The sequence below is a fragment of the Arachis hypogaea genome, chromosome 3, assembly GCF_003086295.3.
Source record: "Arachis hypogaea cultivar Tifrunner chromosome 3, arahy.Tifrunner.gnm2.J5K5, whole genome shotgun sequence".
Classification (NCBI taxonomy): Eukaryota; Viridiplantae; Streptophyta; class Magnoliopsida; order Fabales; family Fabaceae; genus Arachis; species Arachis hypogaea.
This window is the reverse complement of record NC_092038.1, coordinates 6482183-6497466: the sequence shown is the minus strand read 5'-3', so window position 1 is coordinate 6497466 and position 15284 is coordinate 6482183.

The window sequence follows — 15284 nt, the reverse complement described above, 5'->3', positions numbered from 1 at the left end:
AGAGCAGTTTTTTGTACGTGATAATAACAATAATAATTAAGGTCAAAAAGTGTGAGGTAAAAACTGAAAAGAAACTCATAGTTTGAACCACTCAAGAGTTCAGGGAAAAATGTGAACTATCCTTTTTATCATTTTCTCTTTTTATTTCTTAAAAAATTGTAAGAAACGTGGATATAATTATAAACAGGAAGAAAAAGAGTGAATAAACAAAGAGCAGTTTTTTTGTAAGTGATAATAACAATAACAATAATAATCAAGGGAAAAAAAGTGTGAGGTAAAAACTGAAAAGAAACTCATAGTTTGAACCACTCAAGAGTTCAGGGAGAAAGGTGAATTATCATTTTTATCATTTTCTTTTCTCCTTTCATGAAAAATTTTAAGAAACGTGAATATAATTAAATTTCATATAATTATAAATAGGAAAAAAAGAGTGCATAAGTAAAGAGCAAATTTCTTGTAAGTGATAATAATAATAACAATAATAATCAAGGCTAAAAAAGTGTGAGGTAAAAATTGAAAAGAAACTCATAGTTTGAACCACTTAAGAGTTCAGGAAAAAAAGGTACCTATCATTTTTACCATTTTCTCTTTTTTTTTCTTGAAAATTTTTAAGAAACGTGGATATAATTAAATTCCATATAATTATAGACAGAAAAAAAAAAGTAAATAAACAAAGAGCAGTTTTTTGTAAGTAATAATAACAATAACAATAATAATCAAATCCAAAAAAATGTGGAGTGAAAACTAAAAAGAAACTTATAGTTTGAACCACTCAAGAGTTCAGGGAGAAAGGTGAGTTATCCTTTTTATCATTTTCTCTTTTTCTTTCTTGAAAAATTTTAAGAAACATGAATATATAATTAAATTCCATATAATTATAAATAGGAAAAAAAGAGTGAATAAGCAAAGAACATTTTTCTTGTAAGTGATAATAATAATAACAATAATAATCAAGACAAAAAGAGTGTGAGCTAAAAACTGAAAAGAAACTTATAGTTTAAACCACTCAAGAGTTTAAAGAGAAAGATGAACTATTCTTTTTATCATTTTCTTTTTTCTCTACTTGAAATTTTTTAAGAAACGTGGATATAATTAAATTTCATATAATTATAGACAGAAAAAAAAATGAATAAGCAAAGAGTAATTGTTTTGTAAATGATAATAATAATAACAATAATAATCAAGGCTAAAAAAGTGTGGGGGTGAAAATAAAAAAAAAACTCATGGTTTGAACCACTCAAGAGTTCAGAAAGAAATATGAACTATTTTTTTTATCATTTTCTCTTTTTTTATTGAAAAATTTTAAGAAACAGTGATATAATTAAATTCCATATAATTATAAATAGAAAAAAAAGAGTGAATAAGCAAAGAGCAGTTTTTTGTAAGTAATAATAATAATAACAATAATAATCAAGGCCAAAAAAGTGTGAGGTGAAAACTGAAAAGAAAATCATAGTTTGAACCACTCAAGAGTTTAGGGAGAAAGGTGAACTATCATCTTTATCATTTTTTCTTTTCCTTTCTTGAAAAATTTTAAGAAACGTGGATATAATTAAATTCCATATAATTATAGGCAGGAAGAAAAAGAGTGAATAAGCAAAGAGCAGTTTTTTGTAAGTGATAATAATAATAACAATAATAATCAAGGCAAAAAAAGTGTGAGGTGAATACTGAAAAGAAACTCATAGTTTAAACTACTTAAGAGTTCAGGAAAAAAGGTGAACTATCTTTTTTTTATCATTTTCTTTTTTTCTTTCTTGAAAAATTTTAAAAAACGTGGATATAATTAAATTCCATATAATTATAAAGAGGAACAAAAAGAGTGAATAAGCAAAGAGCAGTTTTTTTGTAAGTGATAATAATAATAACAATAATAATCAATGCCAAAAAAGTGTAAGGTAAAAAGTGAAAAGAAACTCATAGTTTGAACCACCCAAAAGTTCGGGAAGAAAGATGAACTATTCTTTTTATAATTTTCAGATTTTTTCTTTTTCTTTCTTAAAAAATTTTAAGAAACGTGGATATAATTAAATTCTATATAATTATAGACATGAAAAAAAATAGTAAATAAGCAAAGAGCAGTTTTCTTGCAAGTGATAATAATAATAACAATAATAATCAAGGCAAAAAAAGTGAGGTGAAAACTGAAAAGAAACTCATAGTTCGAGCCACTCAAGAGTATAGCAAGAAAGGTGAACTATCATTTTTATCATTTTCTCTTTTTCTTTCTCATAAAATTTTAAGAAACGTGAATATAATTAAATTCCATGTAATTATACAAAAAAAAGAGTGAATAAGTAAAGAGCAGTTTTCTTCTAAGTGAAAATAATAATAACAATAATAATCAAGGCAGAAAAAGTGTGAGGTGAAGACTGAAAAGAAACTCATAGTTTGACCACTCAAGAGTTTAGGGAGAAAGGTGAACTATCCATTTTATAATTTCTCCTTTCCTTTCTTAAAAAATTAAAAAAAACGTCGATATAATTAAATTCTATATAATTATAGACAGGAAAAAAGAAAGTAAATAAGTAAAGAGCAGTTTTCTTTTAAGTGAAAATAATAATAACAATAATAATCACCGCAAAAAAAAGTGTGGGGTGAAAACTGAAAAGAAACTCATAATTTAAACCACTCAAGAGTTCAGGGAGAAAGAGAAAAGGTCCTTTTTATAATTTTTTCTTTTTCTTTCTTGAAAAATTTTAAGAAACGTGGATATAATTAAATTTCATATAATTATAGATAGAAAGAAAAAGAGTGAATAAATAAAGAGTAATTTTCTTGTAAGTGATAATAATAATAACAATAATAATCAAGGCAAAAAAATTGTGAGGTGAAAACTGAAAAGAAACTCATAGTTTGAACCACTCAAGAGTTATGGGATAAAGGTGAACTATCCTTTTTACCATTTTCTCTTTTCCTTTTTTGAAAAATTTGAAGGAACGTGGATATAATTAAATTCAATATAGTTATAGACGGGAAGAAAAAGGGTGAATAAGCAAAAAGTAATTTTCTTATAAGTGATAATAATAATAACAAAAATAATCAAGGCCAAAAAAGTGGAGGTGAATACTGAAAAGAAACTCATATTTTGAACCACTCACGAGCAGGGAGAAAGGTAAACTATCCTTTTTATCATTTTCTCTTTTTCTTTCTTGAAAAAATTTAAGAAACGGAGATATAATTAAATTCCATATAATTATAAACAGGAACAAAAAGAGTGAATAAGTAAAGAGCAGTTTTCTTATAAGTGATAATAATAATAACAATAATAATGAAGGCCAAAAAAAGTAGGAGATGAATATTTAAAAGAAACTCATAGTTTGAACCACTCAAGAGTTCAAGAAAAAAGATGAACTATCCTTTTTATCATTTTCTCTTTTCCTTTCTTGAAAAATTTTTAAAAATGTGGATATAATTAAATTCCATATAATTATAGACAGGAAGAAAAAGAGTGAATAAACAAAGAACAATTTTCTTATAAGTGATAATAATAATAATCAAGGCAAAAAAAGTGTAAGATGAAAACTTAAAAGAAACTCATAGTTTGAACCACCCAAAAGTTTGGGACGAAAGGTGAACTATCATTTTTATAATTTTCTCTTTTCCTTTCTTAAAAATTTTTAAAAAACGTGTATATAATTAAATTCTATATAATTATAGACAGAAAAAAAAAGAGTGGATAAGCAAAGAGCAATTTTCTTGTAAGTGATAATAATAATAACAATAATAATCAAGGCCAAACAAGTGAGATGAAAATTGAAAAGAAACTCATAGTTTGAACTACTCAAGAGTTTAGGGATAAAGGTGAACTATCCTTTTTATCATTTTCTCTTTTCCTTTTTCGAAAAATTTTAAGAAACGTGGATATAATTAAATTCCATGTAATTATACACAGAAAAAAAAGAGTGAATAAGCAAAGAACAGTTTTCTTTTAAGTGAAAATAATAATAACAATAATAATCAAAGAAAAAAAATGTGAGGTGAAGACCGAAAAGAAACTCATAGTTTGAACCACTCAAGAGTTCACGAAAAAAGGTAAACTATCCTTTTTATAATTTTTTCTTTTTCTTTTTTAAAAAATTTTAAAAAACGTGGATATAATTAAATTCTATATAATTATAGACAGTAAAAAAGAAAGTGAATAAGCAAAGAATAGTTTTCTTTTAAGTAAAAATAATAATAACAATAATAATTACGGCAAAAAAAAGTGTGAACTAAAAACTGAAAAGAAACTCATATATAGTGTGAACCACTCAATTTAATGGTGTATTTATATATTTTCAAAATAAACGTATTAACGTGATAAATGGATAATCCATCTTTCGTATTTTTTAAAATTGACCGTTTATCTTATTATTTGAAACAATCAATTTTTAAGAATTTGGTCAAATTAAAAGTATTAATATTTTTTATTATTTTTAAAAATAATATATAATTATTTATAAATACATATATTTATCTTGTTTATACTGTAAATGATATATAGAAAAATAAAAAAAATTATCGTTTACAGTATAATTGAAATTAGAGAAGAATATTTATTTCGATAAATATTTTTTAAATTATTTATTTTAATAATTATTATATTTTATTTATTTATTAAGATAAATAAATCCATTGAACAAAGGCTCCGATATTAACTTCTTGATTGGCAAACCTTGTACTCTCATATTGATTGACGGTACAACATACATTATTGGCATCCATGACGTTATGATTCTGTTGATGTGTTTTCAAGATAATTTTCTAATTCTAATTTATATTTATACTAAAAAATTGTGGAATTTTGGGTAGTAATAATTTTGTTGGAACCTGGAATCGTGAGTCAAAATATTATATCGATCTCTTGTAAGTTTTTGTTATTAAATAGTCATAAATAATAAAGGTTAAAAAATATTTTAAGAAAAAGAGAAGGGAACATTTAATGAATAATTTATCCGAAACATTATTGTTGATTTTTAATTTGGTAAGAAAATGTTTTAATTTACCAAGACACGTTACACGTGAAAATTAGATACTAAATTAAATCTATAATTTAAATTTTCTAAAATAAAAAATTAATTACTATTAATTTTATAATTTTTATAAAATATTATTCTATTATCTTAATTTAAAAATAATAAATTCTTTATTTCATCATTTTATCAACTTTTTATTAAAAAAAATCTTAATCCTTAAATCTAAACTTGGTATAGAAATAAAATGGACCCAGCTCAGGCTAATTTATTTTTATTATTTTATTAATTTTTTGATTAAATCATAATCCATGACCTTGTTGTTTAATTAACTTGTCACGTGGTTGCTCGTTTTAGTGGATGAAGCCAGGAGAAAAAATAACAATTTATTAGGTGGACAATCATTTTTATAAATAATATGAACAATAAATTTTAAAATTAATTTATTAAAATAAAAAATATTTTTTAAATTATCTTATAAATCTTAATATTAGGATATTTATTTATATATCTAGTAAATTGAACATCTAACTATTGTCAGAGACGAATCCAGAAATAATATTATGGGGACAATAATATATATAATATTAAAAATTATGTAAAAAAATTATATAATATAAGATGTATTACAAAAATATATCGACAGAGAATATATTTTAAAGTAAAAAAATATGTGTATACTTTTTACTAACGAAGTAGTCAATTTTTTGTATCATAAAATTCACCAATAATGAAATTTGTGTCAAATTTTTCAGTAATTTTCTTTTCAATATAATTAAAAGACAATTAACAATAAATTTATCTTTTATTTTGTTTCTAAGTTATTTTTCACAATATTCATAATTGAAAAAGATTTCTTAATTGTAGCAGTTGAAACAGAGAGAATTAATATCAAATGAATAAAAAAAGACGGTCACAAGAAAAAAAGAATTCACTTTATGATATTTAAAAATTTTTATTTAATTAAAAAATATTAGTAATAATATCTTTTTCAGATTTCTTTAATATTGTTACTTACTTTTTAGATATTAAAAATTATTAATATTTAAATTAGACTGGACTTTTATTTATATTAGACTAAATACTAAATAATTTAAAAAAATTAAATTATACGTAATAACTTATTACAATTAAAAAAAATTGGGGGCAAGGCCGCCACTCCCCGCTATGTCCGTCCCTGACTATTGTTAATTGTACATGAATAAATCGAATAAAAAAAATAATCATCCAATTAAAAATAATGAACATAATTATTTTTATATTTATTAAATTCAACATATCCATTATTTACATAATTTAATATTTTTATTATTTATCTATATTTTTCCAGAAACTAAACTCCAAAATTAGTAGCTACGAATACGATTGCCTGCTTTCTTATCTACATGATATCAACTATATAAAGAGATATTCTTAGGGGATGTAATGAGAGCAAAAATTAGCGATTTGCTTTTTTCATTCAGCATTTGTCAGATTAACTAGTGAGCTTTTATATTATTGTTAAATAAATAATTGTTTTTAATTTAAAAAGTAATTAATTATGGTAAATAATATAAACTATAAAGGCTTCTTATTCTTGTGTGGTAAATACTATATACTAAATGATGAGAGCAAATCACTAATTCTGTTCTCCAAATACCCACTACAAATATACAATTATCATATTTATTAACTTTATATTTGTAACTAAATAATTATTATACATATTCAATTTATAAAAATATAGATATAGATGTGCTTATTAATACACTAATATTTGATAGATAATTACTCATATGATATGAAAATAACCGTCGATAACTATTAAATAATTTAATATATTTAATTAAACTATTTTACATAATATATATTTACATTTTAATTATGATCTTCGTATAAGTAGTCATAAATTTAATAATGAAATAGTCATAAGTTAAAAATAATTGACAAAATGAATTGTTATTTTTAGATAATTTAATTTTGATATATTATCATTGTAAAATAATTATATATATATATATATATATTTAATTACATTATGTTGTATCAGCAAAAATAACTATTTTTTTACATTAATTGTATAAATGGATATAAAAAAAATGAATATAATTGTACGATTATATAAAATATTTTATACTGTCAATGACTCGGTGTATCAAAATTAAACATATTTTTAAATTGGTTAAATTATTAAGTGTTTTAAAAAAATATTACTCTCTTATTAATAAAATCATACCATTTTTTCATGAATGTAATTATACTCCTTGAGGCGTGCATCCCACAACCGAAATAGCATAAAGGGAGGGGGGGGGGTGTTGTGTTTGTTTGACTCTTCTTCCCACAATCTCATCTCAATTTTCTTCTTTTTATTACCACTTTATGTTGCCAACTATTAACTATAATGCCATGGCCCATGACTCGTTCAAGCAAGAAGGGAACACTTTTCTTTAATTTTTTTCTTCCTCTCCTGAAAAGGTTTGAACCCACAGAAATCTAGCTTACTACATACTAGGTTATTGTTCTTGATGCCTTTAAATAATCATTAATTAGAGCTAATTAACCTGAAAGTGTTTAAAGTCAATAATGACTTCATTGAGGACTGTTTTCTAAGTTAAATAATGGTTGTGCTATCATTGTCACACTTTGGAATTGGACTAGATCTGCGGACGAAATTGAAAGCTTGACTTTGTTAAAATTCGAAATACAAGGCAATTATGATAATGATAGACATTGAGACAAATAATTAAAAGGCAAATTCTGTGGTGACTATAATTTTTATGTTGAATTTGTCGAATTTATTTTTATCCTAAGTTTTAAAAATTAAAAAATTATTTATTTTTATATTTTAATTTAAATATTAATTTTTATTTTTTTTTAATAGACAAATATACATAGACACCATAGCATGCATCATAATTAAAATAAGCAAATATAAATTAAAAACTCTTATAAAATGTAATTTTTAGCCTTTCTTATCCATATAATAGATCATCTCATCTGAATATTTTAGATTCGACTTCTTTAAAATTATTTAGTCACTTAAAAAAAAGTGAGTTAATTATTAATCATTCTTAATTTAAAATAGTAGACTCACAAATAATAAATATTATAAATTCAAAAGTAACTAAAAATATCACTTAGTCACCAAAAAAAATTTAAAAATATCACTTTATCAATGAAATATAATTCAAATAATATAATCTCTTTCTTTTTATTTAGAGGTTTTGAATTAAAATTTCATTCATTATTTTCAAAAAAAATAAAAATATTGCTTTATCACTTTACCAAAATTATTATTTAAAAGAAATTTTTTTCTGAATTCTTCACATAGTATATATAGTCGCAATAATCATATTAATATATGGTCTTTTATTATTAATAACAATTTAAAAGGTAAAACTCATTCGAAATAGAAGAGAATCACTAATAAATAAAAAAATTTTAAATATCTATGTTATATACAATTTCGCGGCTAAAAAATTTTGATATAAAAGTAAAATGAGTGATACACTTTAACATGGTAATTTTTGGTGTTTTTTAAAACTATAAAAGTACACAAATCGGACCCTCCGATTTGTGTTCAAAATGTTGAAAAAATTCAGAGTACACAAATCGGACCCTCCGATTTGTGTTAAAAAAATTGAAAAAACTCATAATATACAAATCGGACCATGCGAGTTGTTTGATTTTAAAATGTTGGTTAAGAAATCGCATGGTCCGACTTGTGGTTGGGCAAATATGAATTTCGGAAGCTAGAAAACGGACCCTCCGAGTTATTTGTTATTTTCAATTTTTTTACTGATGAAGAACTCGCATGGTCCGAGTTCTGCTCCACTGACACCACATAGCTGTGAAGCACCTGTATTTTTCATATCCGAGTCTAACTCCACTTTTGTTTCTATATTTAAATTAAAAAGTGCAATCTCGCATCTACTTTCCTTTTTAACTTAGACCCGCCCTTTAATTTTCTAACTTCTAAGAAATTGATCCTCTCTATTTTTTTTTGTTACTGAAAAGAATAAAGTGTAATCTTTCACCTTTAATTCTACAAGTGAAACCAAAAATAAATGAGAGAGAAAATATAATAAATGGTGAGATATTCCATTAGATACCATCCAATTTTTTTTCACTAGAGAATATTTACTCCCTAACTTCTAATGATTCATTTAAAACATTAACACCATTAACAGCGAAGCATCATTGATTAAAAGACAAATTACAATTGCTTCAATCCAAAAGATTAAGACTACAACCAATAAATTAAAAAAAATTAAAGAAAATACGTGCTTTTTTTCCCCAGTGTTTGACAAGTGCTAAATTTAGGTAAATTTTATAGTTGGCATCACTCAACTTACCAAAATCATAGATCAGATATCAAATAAACATAATAATAATAATAAAGAATATGTTAACCTTTTTTTTTTAATTTGTCCTGAACCTTTACACTTATATTTATCAATAATGTTATGTAAATATTAAATATCAATCATTAAATTAATTATACTATAAATACATATTAAAATATAAAATATATTTTAAAAATAAATTAAACTATATATATATATATATATATATATATATATATATATATATATATATATATATCCAACGACTACATATATGATAGTTGCTATAATAGTTGATTTTTAATATACATGTATTATTTTTTTATATTTATATAATTTTTTTTATATATGACTTGTTTATTCTTTCTAGAAACCTTATATCTTTTAGTAATATATGATATTGAGAAGTATTAGGATTAGTAAGTTTTATAATTTGTAATTATTATTAGTATTTTAATGATGTAAAATTTTATCTAATAATATAAAATTATTCAATTTTTTTTACTGATTAAGTACTAGTTAAATTTTAATAAAAGTCTGCTCTACGATATTTAGAAACAAAAATAGATATAGCGTGACAGACAAAAGAAAGCAATTGTCTTTATTTATGATTGAATCGCCTTTCTTACAACTGTCTTCGATCACCACCGTGATTCATGCAACTTTTTATAAGCACCGCCATTCCTTTGTTTCTTTTGTTTTAATTTCTCTGTCTCTAAACAGTTTTTTTAGGGGAAGCTTGAAACTTAATGAGTAGTAATCTCCCCAAAAACATTATAATAAAACTTTGTTGGTGTTACATATGGAGTGACTGTGTTTAATTAATTTTTTGCTAACTTGTTCTTCTACAATCTTCAGCACATCGTGTATGTCATTATTATGGAGTAGTATAATCAAACTATAAAATCATGCTTATAATTTAGCTACCATTTGTCAGAATATTTAAGAGTTAGGTATGTGATGTTAACATTTTTAATTTATTCGGTCATCGCTTTTTATTTCTCTCTCTCGAGTCTTGATATATAGTTTTATTACCATACAGAAAAAGTCAATTAGTTAAATAAAATGAACAAAGATAATGTAGATTTCGTCTTAAATAATAAAAATACTTTGCTTAATTATTAGCTCAAGGGATGTTAATCGGTTCAATATAACATAAACCCTTGAAAATTAATACAGACCATATAATTAAGCCCATTTTTTTTCTCAGGAGGAGAAAAAAAGAGAAATATTAAAAGAAAATAGTTAAGAGGAAAATACCTCAAAAGATTGTAGTATAAAATAATTGGAATTGTAATTATTTTATTGATAATGTTAAAGAGAAAAAAAATACTTTATTTAATATGTATTAATTATGTATCAAATGTAATTAATAAATATTAAATTAAACAAATTTTAAATTTTTTATTTTTTTTATTACCAAATATTTTCGTTATCTTATCTATTTTTATTAATGTGACCGACGTGAGTATAAACTTAATTTAACGGAAACATTAATTAGGATCTTAAACGTTGTAAGTTTTATATTTGGATTGGTTGCCATAATAAGTTTTGGTTACCATAGAGTTGAACTTTAAGATTGGTTTAAAAGAGTTTTGATTACGATAGAGTTGAACTTTAAGACTGGTTTCTCTCTCTTCCTTTCTTGCAGACATTCATCAGGATGGCAGTTTCTCAGTATTTTCATTGAGTGAAAACTGTAAAAGACGTCGTGTCTAGAGGCAGAGAAAGGACCAACTTTTATGTGTTATTATCTTTAAATCTAATCCGTCCATCAAACATTAGAATTAACGGATGAGATTAAGTCATTAATAATTTATAAATAATTACAATTAAACCACAACAGAAGTTTAAATTACAATAAACTTCTAACATTCTCCCACTTGACCTAAGTGTAATCATATTTTCACATGTTATATAATTTCTTTAATATGGTAAAATACTTTGTGTGAGTTATGGCAGTCATGCATTTAATATGAAACACATTTTCTTTCATATACTACAACCACTAGCATCTTACTACACAAGTTACATAAATAACACAAAATTTTATATCGGTCCCATAAAATTTCTAGATCATTATGTTATAACTCATAAAATAATATTACTTTAACTAGAAACAACAAACTATCAATGTTCAGAAAACACATAAATAAACATAGTGAACTCAGAGTGTTAGTATCATTTAGAAGAACCAAGACCTATTCTATGTACATGTTCCTTAAATGTCTTTGGTTGCAATTCTTTAGTTAATGGATCAGCCATCATAAGTTCTGTTCTAACATGTTTTATGGACACTCTTTGTTTTCGAACTTCCTCCTTAACGCCAAAGTACTTTATTTCTAATGTCTGACACATTTAGAATATCTATCATTTTTGGAGAAAAATACTGCTACAGAATTATCACAATAAATTTTTAATGGCCTACCAATTGAGTCAACAATGTCAAGTCCTGAAATAAAATTTTGTAGCCATAAAGTTTGATTTATAGCTTCAAAATATCTACAAATTCAGCCTCTATAGTAGATGTTGCCACAACATTTTGCTTGGAGTTTTTTCATGATATGGCAACTTCTCTAAAATAAGTAGCCAAATATAGACTTTCTTGTGTCAGCACATTTACAAAAATCTGAATCTGAATAACCAATTACTTCTAGTTGGCTAGACTTTTTGTACATGAGCATATAATTCTTTGTACCTTGGAGATATCTTAAAATTTTCTTTGCAGCTTTACAATGATCCATTTTAGGATTACTTTGATACCTTCCTAGCATTCCTACTGCAAAGCTAATGTCCGATCTTGTGCAAGTTTGCACATACATAAGACTTTCCACTACAGAACTATATGGAATTTCTTTCATTCGCTTCCGTTCTATATCATGTTTTGGGTATTGCATAAGACTAAATTTGTCCCCTTTTTGAATTGGTGCAATTCATGTGAAACACTTTTTCATATTGAACCTCTCTAGAACTTTATTTATATAGGCCTTCTAAGACAATCCTAACAATCCTTGTGATTTATCACGAAAATTTTTAATTTCTATCACATAGGATGCCTCCCTCATATATTTCATTTCAAAGTTTCTAGAAAGATATTCTTTAGTCTCACGCAACATTTTCAAATTATTTGGTGCAAGCAAAATATCATCAACATATAAAACTAGAAAGATGAACTTACTCCCACTGACCTTTCGATATATGCGTACATCAACAACATTTTCTTTAAAAATCGAAAGAAATTAAAGAATAATATTATTAAACTTAATATACCATTATCGTGAGGCTTGTTTCAGTCTATATATTGATTTCTTAGGTTTACATACCATATGACCTTTTTCCTTCAGATTGAAAAACCTTCATCAAGCTAATATTACCATTTAGAAACGTAATTTTTACATCTATTTGATGTAGTTAAGTCATAATGAGCCACAAGTGATAATACGCAATGAATCTTTCTTAGAAACATGTGAAAATGTTTCTTTATAACCAACACCATTCTTTTGAGTAAATCCCTTAGCAACAAGTCTAGCTTTATATCGTTCAACATTACCTTTTGAGTCTCACTTAACTGTAAAGACCCATTTGCAATCAATACATTTAGTCCCTTCTGACAATGCAACAATATCCCAAAGTTTGTTATCTTTCATGGATTTTAACTCTTCTTTTATGGCATCAATCCATTTTTTTTGAATCATCACTATTTATGGCTTGTGCAAATAAAACTGGATCTTTAATTATTCCAATATTTTCTTCTTGTAAATAAGTCTCATAATAGCTTGGAATAGCTGACTTTCTTTTCCTTTGAGATCTCCTCAATGGTATTTTTAGAGATTCATTTCTTTATGATATTTGTGAGTTAGTTTTTTCATTGGGAGCACTATCATTCAAATCTTGTTCATCACTCTTTATGTGTTCAATAATAGTTGGAACAACTCTTTGAGTAGGCGTGGATAAAGGAACACTAACATGTATAGGAACATTAACTTTAATTTCTTTTATTTTTGCATTTTGATGATTTTCACTTCTACTAACTTCACTATTTTAAAAGAATTTGGCATTACCAATTTCTATAATTCTTGGACTATGGTTTGGACAATAAAAAATATACCCTTTAGACTTCTCTGAATAGCTAATAAAATAGCCACTCACTATTCGAGAATCTAATTTCTTTTCTTGTGGATTAAATATTGTTGCTTCTGCTGGACAACCCCAAACATGCAAATGTCATAAATTAGGTTTTCTATTAGTCCATAACTCAAAAGGAGTCTTTGGAACAACTTTACTAAAAATTCTATTTAACAAATACATGACGGTCTTTAATGCATACATCCACGAGAATTTGGGTAAAGAAGAATTGCTTATCATACTTCTGATCATATTCATTAACGTTTGATTATGCCTTTTTGCCACACCATTTTGTTGCGGTGTGTATGACATTGTGTATTGTGCATATATGCCATATTTTTCTAGAAGTTTTACAAATAGACCAGGATATTGTCCTGTTTCATTATATTTTTCATAATATTCACCACCTCTATTTGACCTAACAACTTTCACCTTTTTATCTAATTGCCTTTCAACTTCTTTAATATAAATATCAATAGCATCAACTGCTTGAGACTTTTCTTTAAGCAAATAGGCGTATCCATAATGTAAAAATCATCAATAAAAGTGATAAAATATTTTTTTTCACCAATAGATGGAGCATCAAAAGGTCCGCATACATCATTGTGTAAAATTTTAAGAAGCTGACTACTTCTTGTGACACCTTTTTTGTGTTGTTTAGTTTGTTTTATACAATCCACACATAAATCAAGATTAGTAAAATTTAGATTTTGTAAAATCTCATTCTTTACTAATCTTTCCATTCTTTCCCTGGATATATGACCCAAGCGTCTATGCCACAAGAAAGCATAACTTTCTTTAGGCGTATTTGGCCTAATTACATTTTTCTCGTACTCAATAAGCAATGATTCAAAAAATTGATCAAGAAGTTTTAATCTATTTAAGCCATCAATTAAAACACCATAACCAACAATATTATAATTTTTTAAATAAATTAAAATAAACATGCCCACCATTAAAAGAAAAACCACAATTGTCAAACTTTAAAATAGAAATTAAATTCCTAGACATTGAAGGTACATAAAAAGTCTTGGGTAAATCTAAATAAAAGTTTGTATCCAACACCAAACGATAAGTTCCTATTCCTTCAATTGGTGCTTTCACACAGTTTCCATGTAGAAGAATATCTTACTTTGGCTTGTGGTTTGGATCGTAAGAAATTTCTGCATTACATTAGATACATTAGATTCATAAGTACATACATATGTTTCAAATATACCTTTCTTTTCGAATCGTGCCTTACAATCCTTTTAGAAATGTCCTTCCTTTATTCTTTAGCATTTTCTGTTTGTGAAAGGATAGTCTTAATATTTTTTTAACCAAAGATAGGGAGATTCGAACCCACGACCTCTTAATTGAGTATGAAAAAACTATGTCATTTTAGAACGTTCTCATGTCTTAACTGCATACTTCTCATCCTCATCATTATAATCGTGACAATGGGTTTCTCTTTCAAGAGTAACAAGTCAAGATCCAAAAGACCTAAATGGAACTTCACTTGTTCACCCAATTTAAGCCATTAAACATGGTAATAGATGACATAACAAAGCATATTATGCTCATATTAATTTTAATTTTATCATCTACTCATATTACAGAACATAACAAAGCATATTATAGTTCACCTTTGGTAAAAATCTATAATATACTAACATACCAAATAAATGTCATATTTATCATACTTGAAGATTAAAACTCTCTACCAAATACATATACCATACTTAAGAATAATAAATATTTTTCTTTCAAATCTATTAATAATAAAAGAGATTTTTCTTTGGGTAAATCTAATTCTAAAATTAATTAACACATTCACTTTGGTGTACAAATAGTAAATATTTGAAATTAACTTAATACTATAAATAAATATTTATAGATT